The 9,500-nt window shown below is 28.4% G+C and overlaps 1 protein-coding gene across 1 annotated transcript in view; it reads right to left on the reverse strand.

The window, feature by feature from the left end:
* The window catches only part of LOC124367133 (zwei Ig domain protein zig-8-like), a 43,066-nt gene extending 36,999 nt beyond the window's left edge, over positions 1–6,067 (reverse strand). Inside the window, exon 1 of the mRNA XM_046823786.1 lies at positions 5,996–6,067. The gene's annotated coding sequence lies outside the window, so the exon portion shown is untranslated. The remainder of the gene's footprint in view (positions 1–5,995) is intronic.
* Between the last annotated feature and the right edge of the window lie 3,433 nt (positions 6,068–9,500).

The raw sequence follows: 9,500 nt of genomic DNA on the forward strand, positions 1-9,500 counted from the left end.
GTTTTTTCACTTGTAGGAACATTTTTATCTTTTTATTACGTTACAAATGCGGTTTAAAAAGTGTAGCTCCCTTGCTACTCTTCACGCAATAAATGTATATACTCGATGGATGTCTTTAGTATCATAAGATGAACGGTTGTGATTATTCACAATTAATGTAACAGTTTAATTTCATATATTTATGACGTACGTATTGTAGAACGAAAAAGATTTCACAATGTATAAAACTGTTACATATTATATAGGAAATATATTTTTGTTAATTGTTTAGCCAATTTTAGACCTATAGCAGTATAGCACTGGTTTTATGGTATAAAAAAGAGAATAAATTAATTCATGTTAAGACTAAATTAATAAAATCACTGCAATAGATGAAACATATTTCCAAAAATTTACGTAAATGTAGAAGATCACATGAAAAAAATTATATTTTACCTCTAGCATCTACTCTATCATTGCACTGTCGCTAGAATTCATCCATATTCGATTAGTGTATGTTTTTATTATAATCTGGTAGGTTAAAATTCTTGTGCGTCTTTTATACGCCTCTATGAAAGGTTTCCTGTTGAATATATGTTATAATTATGTTATGTTTATCGTGTGTAATCTGTTACCATCTTTGTCTTTCTAGTAAGGTGTTAATCAGTGCAACATAACTTTACCAAACTTCACTGTTTCTTCTTTGGAAGATCGTTAAAACACACTTTGCTGTATTTGTGGTCTCTAATTTTTAAATTGACACCAAGTATTCAAAACATTCCATTCATTTCATGTGTATTACATTGTGTGTTTATACTTATTACATTACTACTAAGTTTTCAAATGACTAGGTAAAGTACAATTTTGTTAAAAACAACACTCATATGGGAAGTAATGTAAACTCAGGTTAATATCTAATTGCTCTTGTAATAACATAATTAAAGCTAAATTACCTTTCTCGATTGTAAACAATTCAATATAGAATTAAAACTAATATTTCAGTAATTGTTCAAAAATAAACAAAACTTAATATTTTCATGTTGACTAGAAATTATATGTTAAAATTTTGTTTTTAAGCCCATAAACTAAACCGATACATACATTTCGATGCCGCTAATGCAACCCATATCAGCAATGGAGAAAATATATAAAATTTATTTTTAACTTAAGTTAAACCATTTGAAAATCAATACAGTTAAACATTGGACGAAATCAAATATTTGTTTATTGTCACAAAGCTCTATATATTTTCAAGTGAGTTATCATACATACAGATAGAGAATGAGGTAATTTAAGAGTTATCCTCGGACCTATATTAATATATTAAGTAAGCTATAAATAATAAGCTATAATATTAATTCCACCTATGATGCATGTCTCTTCTGTAGTTTGGGTTAATTTAGAACTGTATGAGACAATGGTAATAGTTCCAAGGCTGTGTTTGACAAAGTCATGACTCATTGTTCGATGAGGGCTCCATACCCCACTACGTTCACTACCTATGAGTCTCAACTAGAGCAAATGATCGATAAGGATAATTATTTAATCATTATTCATAGCCCTAATTCATAGCAACATGATACCTGTATTCTAATTCCACATGTATTTATATAAAATATGTGGTTAAAAGGTTGAATACTACTATGTTATACGTTAGAAAATAACTTCCTCTTTTAAGACTTGTGCTCTCATTAAAATATTTACAAGGTTTGAAGAGTGCGCAATATCACGTGTCAAATAACAGGCTTCGCTATGGAGGCAAGTACAATTCAAGTCTATAGCTCATTTCATTAGACTTCAGCTGTTACTGTGTATCACGTCTTACTCAGGTTATTTGAAAATATATGAGTTTTGCAATGTTTTTGATTACCCTGATAGTTAACTATAATGCAATGTACAAATAGGTAGTTAACGCACAGCCAAATAATTTAATGGAGTCAAACATACCAACGTCAGACTCGATGTTGGCTATGTTGAAATGAGTTTTTACCCTAAAATACAAGTCAAATGGTCAGTTAGATTCCTATATATCGTGAAACAGACAGGCGTAAAAATATTTTTTTGATTCCGTCGAGTGGTATTTGGTTTCGTATATAGAATTTTAGTTTCGTTTTAGATTTAAATCTTATACAAAAATGATTACCTATACTATCATTCATCGATATAGGTCTTTTTGTTCTTTAAATTTTGAGTAAACTGGCCAATTATTACATTACTTATATATTCAAAGTACTTAATAAAAAATGTTGTGGCTATCGATAAGAAATAACAAATTTTGCTATAAATGTAAGTTTCCCCTCTAAACATTGTTTTCTTAGGTACATTAAAACATTGTACCTTTTCTTATTGATTTATAAAACGATTTAAGTATAAAAAGTTTTTTTTTAATGAAGCCATTTGTGTTCGATGCAAGTTTAAGATGTAGCATTTTAAGATTTTTCCTCAGAATTTAGTTGTGACTTAGCACCCTCAGCTATTTAGGTCGAAACTATCGCTAGATGACTTACTTTTCAAAGAAGTTTAACATGCAATATTTTCCCAAATATTTTGCTTTAGTAATAAAAACATACACAAGGTTACCCATCGCTATGTTAGATGGTCCAAGTTCAATTTTTCTCCTGAAACTTGAGCTGTGAAGGCCTAAAAATTAGTTAGCTTAAGCTACACAACTGATTCCTTTATTAAAAAAAACTTTGGAAGTTTCTCTTTTATGAATAATTAGCTTACATGCATGTTGGCTATTTTAGTTCAAATGGTTCAACCTGCCTTCAAGTTGCCTATCCTGAAGGCAGGTAAACAGATACATTTATTGCTGCTAAAAATGAACTTTCAACTTCAAAGCGAATACTTTTAATAACTTTCAGGCAATTAAATAAACAAATAAATTTATTATTTAGTTTCGTTTTATTTTGTATTTAAAATATTTTATTGTACCCTAATCAAAAGGGACAAGTACATTTAATATTGTAGAAGAAATAATTACAAGATATCATAACGTATGGATGTAAGTGATACAGTTTATTATGATATGTGGTGTAATATTAAATGTATTATTTATTAATAAATACAAATTATTTTTACTATATTGCACGGCATGTACTTCTTACATTATAACTACACCAAAGCATGAAAAACCATTTGAAAAAATAATATAAACATGTATTCATAATTATTTATATGACATTATTATAATAAAATGAACATTACACGTAAATTTTCATTATTATATTATTTATGGTGTTTCACAAAACGGGCTGTATATTTTTCAAATCATCATAAAGCCCAATGAGATCACTTAAATGAAAAATATTTTTCATCTAAGTAAAAAAAAAGATTTCTTGGGAGTACAAGACGTGTACCTACGTATCTCTCATCGTTATAAATTCTTTTACAATATTGGAAATACAGTCTATGTAAAATAGACCATGATTTTTGATCGGGTTCTAACACAATGCCTCTAATAAGAATGATTGGAACTGCCGATTCCCAAGATGTTTAAGACATTGGACTTTAGAGAGTAGTTAGAGATAGCGCCCGGTTCAACTCCTGACTGCGACCTTAGCTCTTTTTATCCGTACTATCTACCTTGTACTGTATCGGATCTCCCCCTTTTTTGTTTGATAGCTAGAAAAAGATAGCTAAGCTACGTTGTGTAACTTGCCCAACGGCTTCCTTGGGGGAAAGATGTTCTAAATATGTCCGCTTAAATGAAAGTATAATGAGTATTAGTTTTTCTGCTTGCTATATTTCTATATTTACTATCAAACATTCACGAGGTTTATGGATGTTTTCTTGAATAATATGTAAAAATTTTAAATGTGTAGGAAGATTATTGTAGATTCGAATTTACGAATTACTTATATGCTAAAATATATGTAATAAATATTTGATTGATATCGACAAGTATTTAAAACAAATTTAACTTTTATTTACCTAGCAATTATAAGACTGTATTTTAAAATGTATTGCAGTTTTGGTAAATAGTCTCTAACTGATGTAAGAGATATCATAGTAAGAATGAATTTTGTATTCATAATTGAACTTATCTAGTCATCTAAATACACTACAATAATAATACAGCAAACTATCATTTGAGTTCTCCGTTTAAGAACAATTATAAAATAGTGGTGGCAGAAAAGTATGATTGTATGAACGAAGTACTAGAAAATGTCGAACCATTGAGAAATCTATAACGTTTTGCAACATTCAGAGTCGCCAGGGGAGCTGTCCCGCAAGGTGGTCATGGCTTTAACAAGGAACGAATCACAATAGACACTTAATAAACACTTTTTATCGTAATGATCAACATTGTTTATAAAAGGCACTGTACTTTTGATTAATTATGTGTGATACCTTGGACTCTATGTTACATATTATTAAGAGTATTACTCATACGAATCTGTTTATAAAAATAAACATTATTAAAAAGAAATTAAGTTTTAAACATCATTACCATAATCTAATTATGTCCAAATCAGTATGGAAATTATCTCAATTATATTTAAAATTCTTATAAAGTCTTAATTATATAGTAATGCTCTGCAAATTGTTATATATACTATTCTAGTAATGTGCCTTGTAATTCTAAACTAAATCAAACTGACCTGATTTCTCTCTGTCCACGACACCAGTCCTTGATTTTTTTATTTTAACGAATTTAAATTACCACTACCCTTTTTAATATATAACATAGATTAATATTCTTTCTATGTTATCCAAAAAATCCGATGAGTAGTTTTTTTATTCTCATAAAACTGTAAAGTATCAAGTATTCAACAAAACTCCTTTTACACAAACTGTTTAGACAATTCCTAAATTTATATTTTTAATTCTTAAAATGTATAGCAAAGTATTTTTCCGTAAATTTCCTTTCCCATATAACTATTTAAGTGATATGAAATACATATTTTTGAACTATAAGTGTGATACGCGACTAAAATTCATACCTTTAAATGGGTATTGGATTGTTCTTAAGTTAATTTTTTTAACGGTGAATAAGTTTAAAGATATATGTTCCTTAATGTTTTTGTTAGAACATGATTTTGTTGTAAGATGATTTTTTTTGTCTGCAAATAATTTAATATTTCAGACACACAAAATTTTGTTCAAACCGCAACCAATTGTTTAGTTAGCTTAATGTTATGAAACACTATAAAATTAAAATTAACTAATGCATAAATATCAAATTTCAAGTTAATATAGGTTAAATGTTTTGTAATCCAATATGACACATGTTACATATAGTCATAAATAAGTATTTTTATAGACATCCCTAACGATATTACAAAGTAATACCGCTCAAAATAAATTACAATAAAAATGTATGTGAATAAAAAAAAATAAAAAAACATGTGAGTGTTTCTGTGCACATGTCAAACAGTTTATAATATTAGACAATTAAGTCAGAACTGGGATATTAAATAATGATTCATATAGTAAGATTGAAGAATATTTTTCTGGCATAATATCTAATAATTTTACAACACTCAAACAGAAATGTGAGTAGAATAATAATATATTTATAACATCTAGTTTTAATTCTTGGTAGGTATGGTAACTACTTTACATTCAACGTCATAATCTAGCTATTCTAAAAAATCAAACAAACGTATTCTGAAAGCTTAAAAAATTTAACATTTTATTTCGTAAATTTAAACTCTTAATGAAACGGACATGAACTATAGTGAATATATTAAACTTTAAAGGGTAGTATTAGGAAATATATTTTAGATTGAAAAAGGTTCAAAATATGTTTTAATAATTTAAGAAATTAGAAATAAGCACGTCATTTTTATGATCAAGTATTAAATAGTTTTTAGATAAAAAACAGTTACCAGTAAGTTTTATAGCTCAGTAATCCACTAGCTAATTGAAAAGAGTAGTTAAATTATTTAATGGATAATTAGTTTTAAAAAGATTACTGTTACAAAAAAATTTATATTTGTTTTGAGTTACATATGAACTGACATAAATGATAAAGTTTTAAGACTTTAAATTATGGAATAAACAATCGTACCTATATACATAATCCTTCAGAGTTTACATTTAGCCGCATTGCAAAAACAGTGTTCACACCGCGAGCGCGAGGACGGGACTGGTACTGGACGCGGCTTTAACCACCCTCGGCTGTTGTCGGCTGTTTCCGCCCAACTTCGTGTTAAGCACTGTGTCGCTTATGTTGCCTTTAAAATATGTTAAAATAATTTCAGCACTGCACATGGTTTCATGTAAGGGATGACAAAATACCCGATTCACTCCTCCCAGAATTTAATGGCAGAGGTATTATCACATTATGAGAGCAATGAAATGTTCCTAAAATTTAGTGTTGTTCCATATCCATCCAATGAAATTCAGCTCAACATTGACACATTGTTCCTTATGGTAACGAGAAATTTACAGATAAATAATATTTTCTAACAGACTGGATATAACATTTCAACATGAGATTACTTTGATATAGTTGTTGGTAAGAAAAGATTTGGATGTAAGCTAACTAGAGCTCAATGATGATGTATATTCTTCTACATCTGAAAACTAGCTGAGCGTTAAAGAAGCCTATACATCAGGGTGACATCTAGACCGAGAGTTGAGTTATACATTTTATTTTCTTGCATTTACCTGTCACTAAGTCATTTGGAAAACTCCTACATCTCTCTATCTAGTCTCTTAAATATCTGTTTTCCATAGGACATTTCAAGAATATATATTGTTATAATACGCTTTCCAATACTGGTTCTTTTGTTGGTCATTATAAATTAATAATTGGAATTTTTTAAATATAAGAAAAAAGGCTATATACTAATACGCATTTTTATTACATGAAATACCACTGATATTATCCGAAACGGCAGTATTTCTTTTCTATGAAAATAGATAAAAATATATCCTATTATTGATCAAAACTACCTGAAAATAAACTACCGCATGCATTATGTTCCTTTGTTATTTTTTTACATCATAAAATTATATCTGACTATGAACATCACATAAATGTCTTTCATCACATACACATAGATTACTCATAGCGCTTGTTACAGTTTTACAGAACATCCATATATATTACTAAAGAGTATCTTTGCAAAATTATATAATATGCTTTTTTTTAAATTTCATCCATAAAATCATCCTAGATAATATGCTTTTCTATTTATTCTAATTTATTTGTTTCGGGTACGAGGGGATTAGCGTTTTCACTTGATTTTTGAAACGATGATTCTGTCCATTGTATGAAATATTACTATTATATGTACTAAATTATGTAGTTAATGTTTTGTTTATGAATACGTATCTTAGTTTCCAATTCATCGGAAACAAAAACTATTAATAGTTTTGAATATCTACTTTAACAATCGATCAGATATTTATAATTTATTAAGGATCATAAAACTTGATCTGTTAATTAAGTATGCCCGCTTATGTGGACTTCTTTAGTGGTTGTAATATACCTTTTATAAGTTTAAAACTTAGAAACAATTATATACACGTCAATATATGACTAGTTATATATGAAAGCTCCCCTTTATTATGAAAAACCGTTAAAATAAATTAACTAAATCAGGTTAAAATCAAATATTATATCATATACATCGTTTTAAATATTATGAACTAGAGTGTTATAATTTAAAACGTAAAACATTTGTTTATAAAAAACAATTATGATATCAAAGTAATAAAACATACTGTGGTACAAAATGGTAGCTAGTCTATATGTTGCCTTAAATTACAAGAGTTTGTCTAATTCTCAAGGGCGACGTGAAGCGATTAACTGGATTTCTCCTTATATTACATGTTATATGCATTTAAATAGTAAATAATTTATTGAATAATATATTATCTAATACATATCTAATTTAATTACTAAAATACGGAGTAACAACAACGTAATAAATAAGAATAAATGGTGAAAACATCGTCACGCTAGTAGTATGATAACTAGATAATATTAAACTTTGAAATTACTTTGTGGCGAAAAGACGATTTTTTATATCGTCTTTTAATACCATTTGTTTTTCAGAGAGTATGTGGAGACTTCCACAGTTGGGATTTGAAGAATTTAAAATATTTTATATTTTTTGCAACATAAGGATTATTTTTGCGACAACTGACGTCAGTTTTGATGATGGTTATGTCACTCTGTAGAATTTGGTTGAGCTTGTAGGTCATCTAACAATCCGCAGGATATCTCAATAAAACTTTCATCTGAGGTTTTTAACTCCTTCACGAAACTTTATTTATCATAGGCAATAATGAGTGTGCATTTATAATCATGGTATTAGACTAAGCCTTATTGAAGTCTACGACTCAGTAGCGTGGTAAAACTTTTTTTCTGGCTACCTTAGAGATTTAATAAAACCTTTTTTACAATTAAGCATCTCGAGTATGGGAGAAACTGTAGGCGTATAGGTTTTAGCTTACTTGTAATTTTTAGCAGCGTGGAGTGTTCTTAATTCTTTTATAAAATTATAACGAGCATCCTTAGCGTATAAATGCGTACAGTTATAATTTATAAATATTTCATGATAAATTATTTTTTATAAATATATATTAAAGCAGGTTGTTTTATATATATATTATGACATTTAAAAGATTTTATTTCCAATTCAAAATTATTATAAAGCAATTTTTTTTTTAAGTGGTGTTGTTTTTACAGATTAATCAATATAATTATTCAAAAGTCTTATATAATATATTTATCACCGTTTGCGTAGGTGTATTATTACGAAGTCGTTAAATTTCATGAGTCACATAAAGAAACTGCGACACATCCCTTTAGTCAGCTTCTCTTAATTTTAAAATCGATACCTAATTGGTGATTTCCCACGGCGTCATTCATTGTTAACATCATTAGCTTTCATCCCACCTACTTGTCTCTCGTAGGGCGGTGTTGTTATACAACTACCTTGGTAACTAGATTTGTCAACTAAGTTCTCGGTGACATCATATTTTTGTGTACTATGGTTGGAGCAAATTTCCTTCAAATATTAACATTTACCTCTACTTGTCAGTCTATAAAAGTCTAACATAACATATCAATAATAATATACTTCACAGCGAACCTGAAAAGAAGTGCAACATAGAAAAACCTTTCTCAAAATTTTCGGACATGCCTATATATAGAAAATATGATCTCATATATAATTATTTTTTATATTTACAATATATGGTAGTACGCTACACCTCGTGTTAAGTAACATGCTTCGCTGACGCTGAATTTAATATATAAAGTGTAAGCAAATGTAACACTAGAGATGTTCTGTGGACAGATAAATAGACAGATTTCCTACAAAAAAGAATATTTTCATTACCCAGACAGACAAAATAAAAATTGTGTCCGCATATGGAGGCTTTTAAGATGCTTAGACAAAGTCCAAGTCTAAAAATCTATTCTTCAAAATACCTTGCCAAATAATTTATTTCACACTTTGTTCATGGAGCAACAGCGTTGTATGAATAAAAAAGCTCGGAACATGCAAAAATAATTTCCATTATATTATGTTTTATGACTGAATAGACAAGTGTAA

Source organism: Homalodisca vitripennis, chromosome 8 (assembly GCF_021130785.1).
Source record: "Homalodisca vitripennis isolate AUS2020 chromosome 8, UT_GWSS_2.1, whole genome shotgun sequence".
Lineage (NCBI taxonomy): Eukaryota > Metazoa > Arthropoda > Insecta > Hemiptera > Cicadellidae > Homalodisca > Homalodisca vitripennis.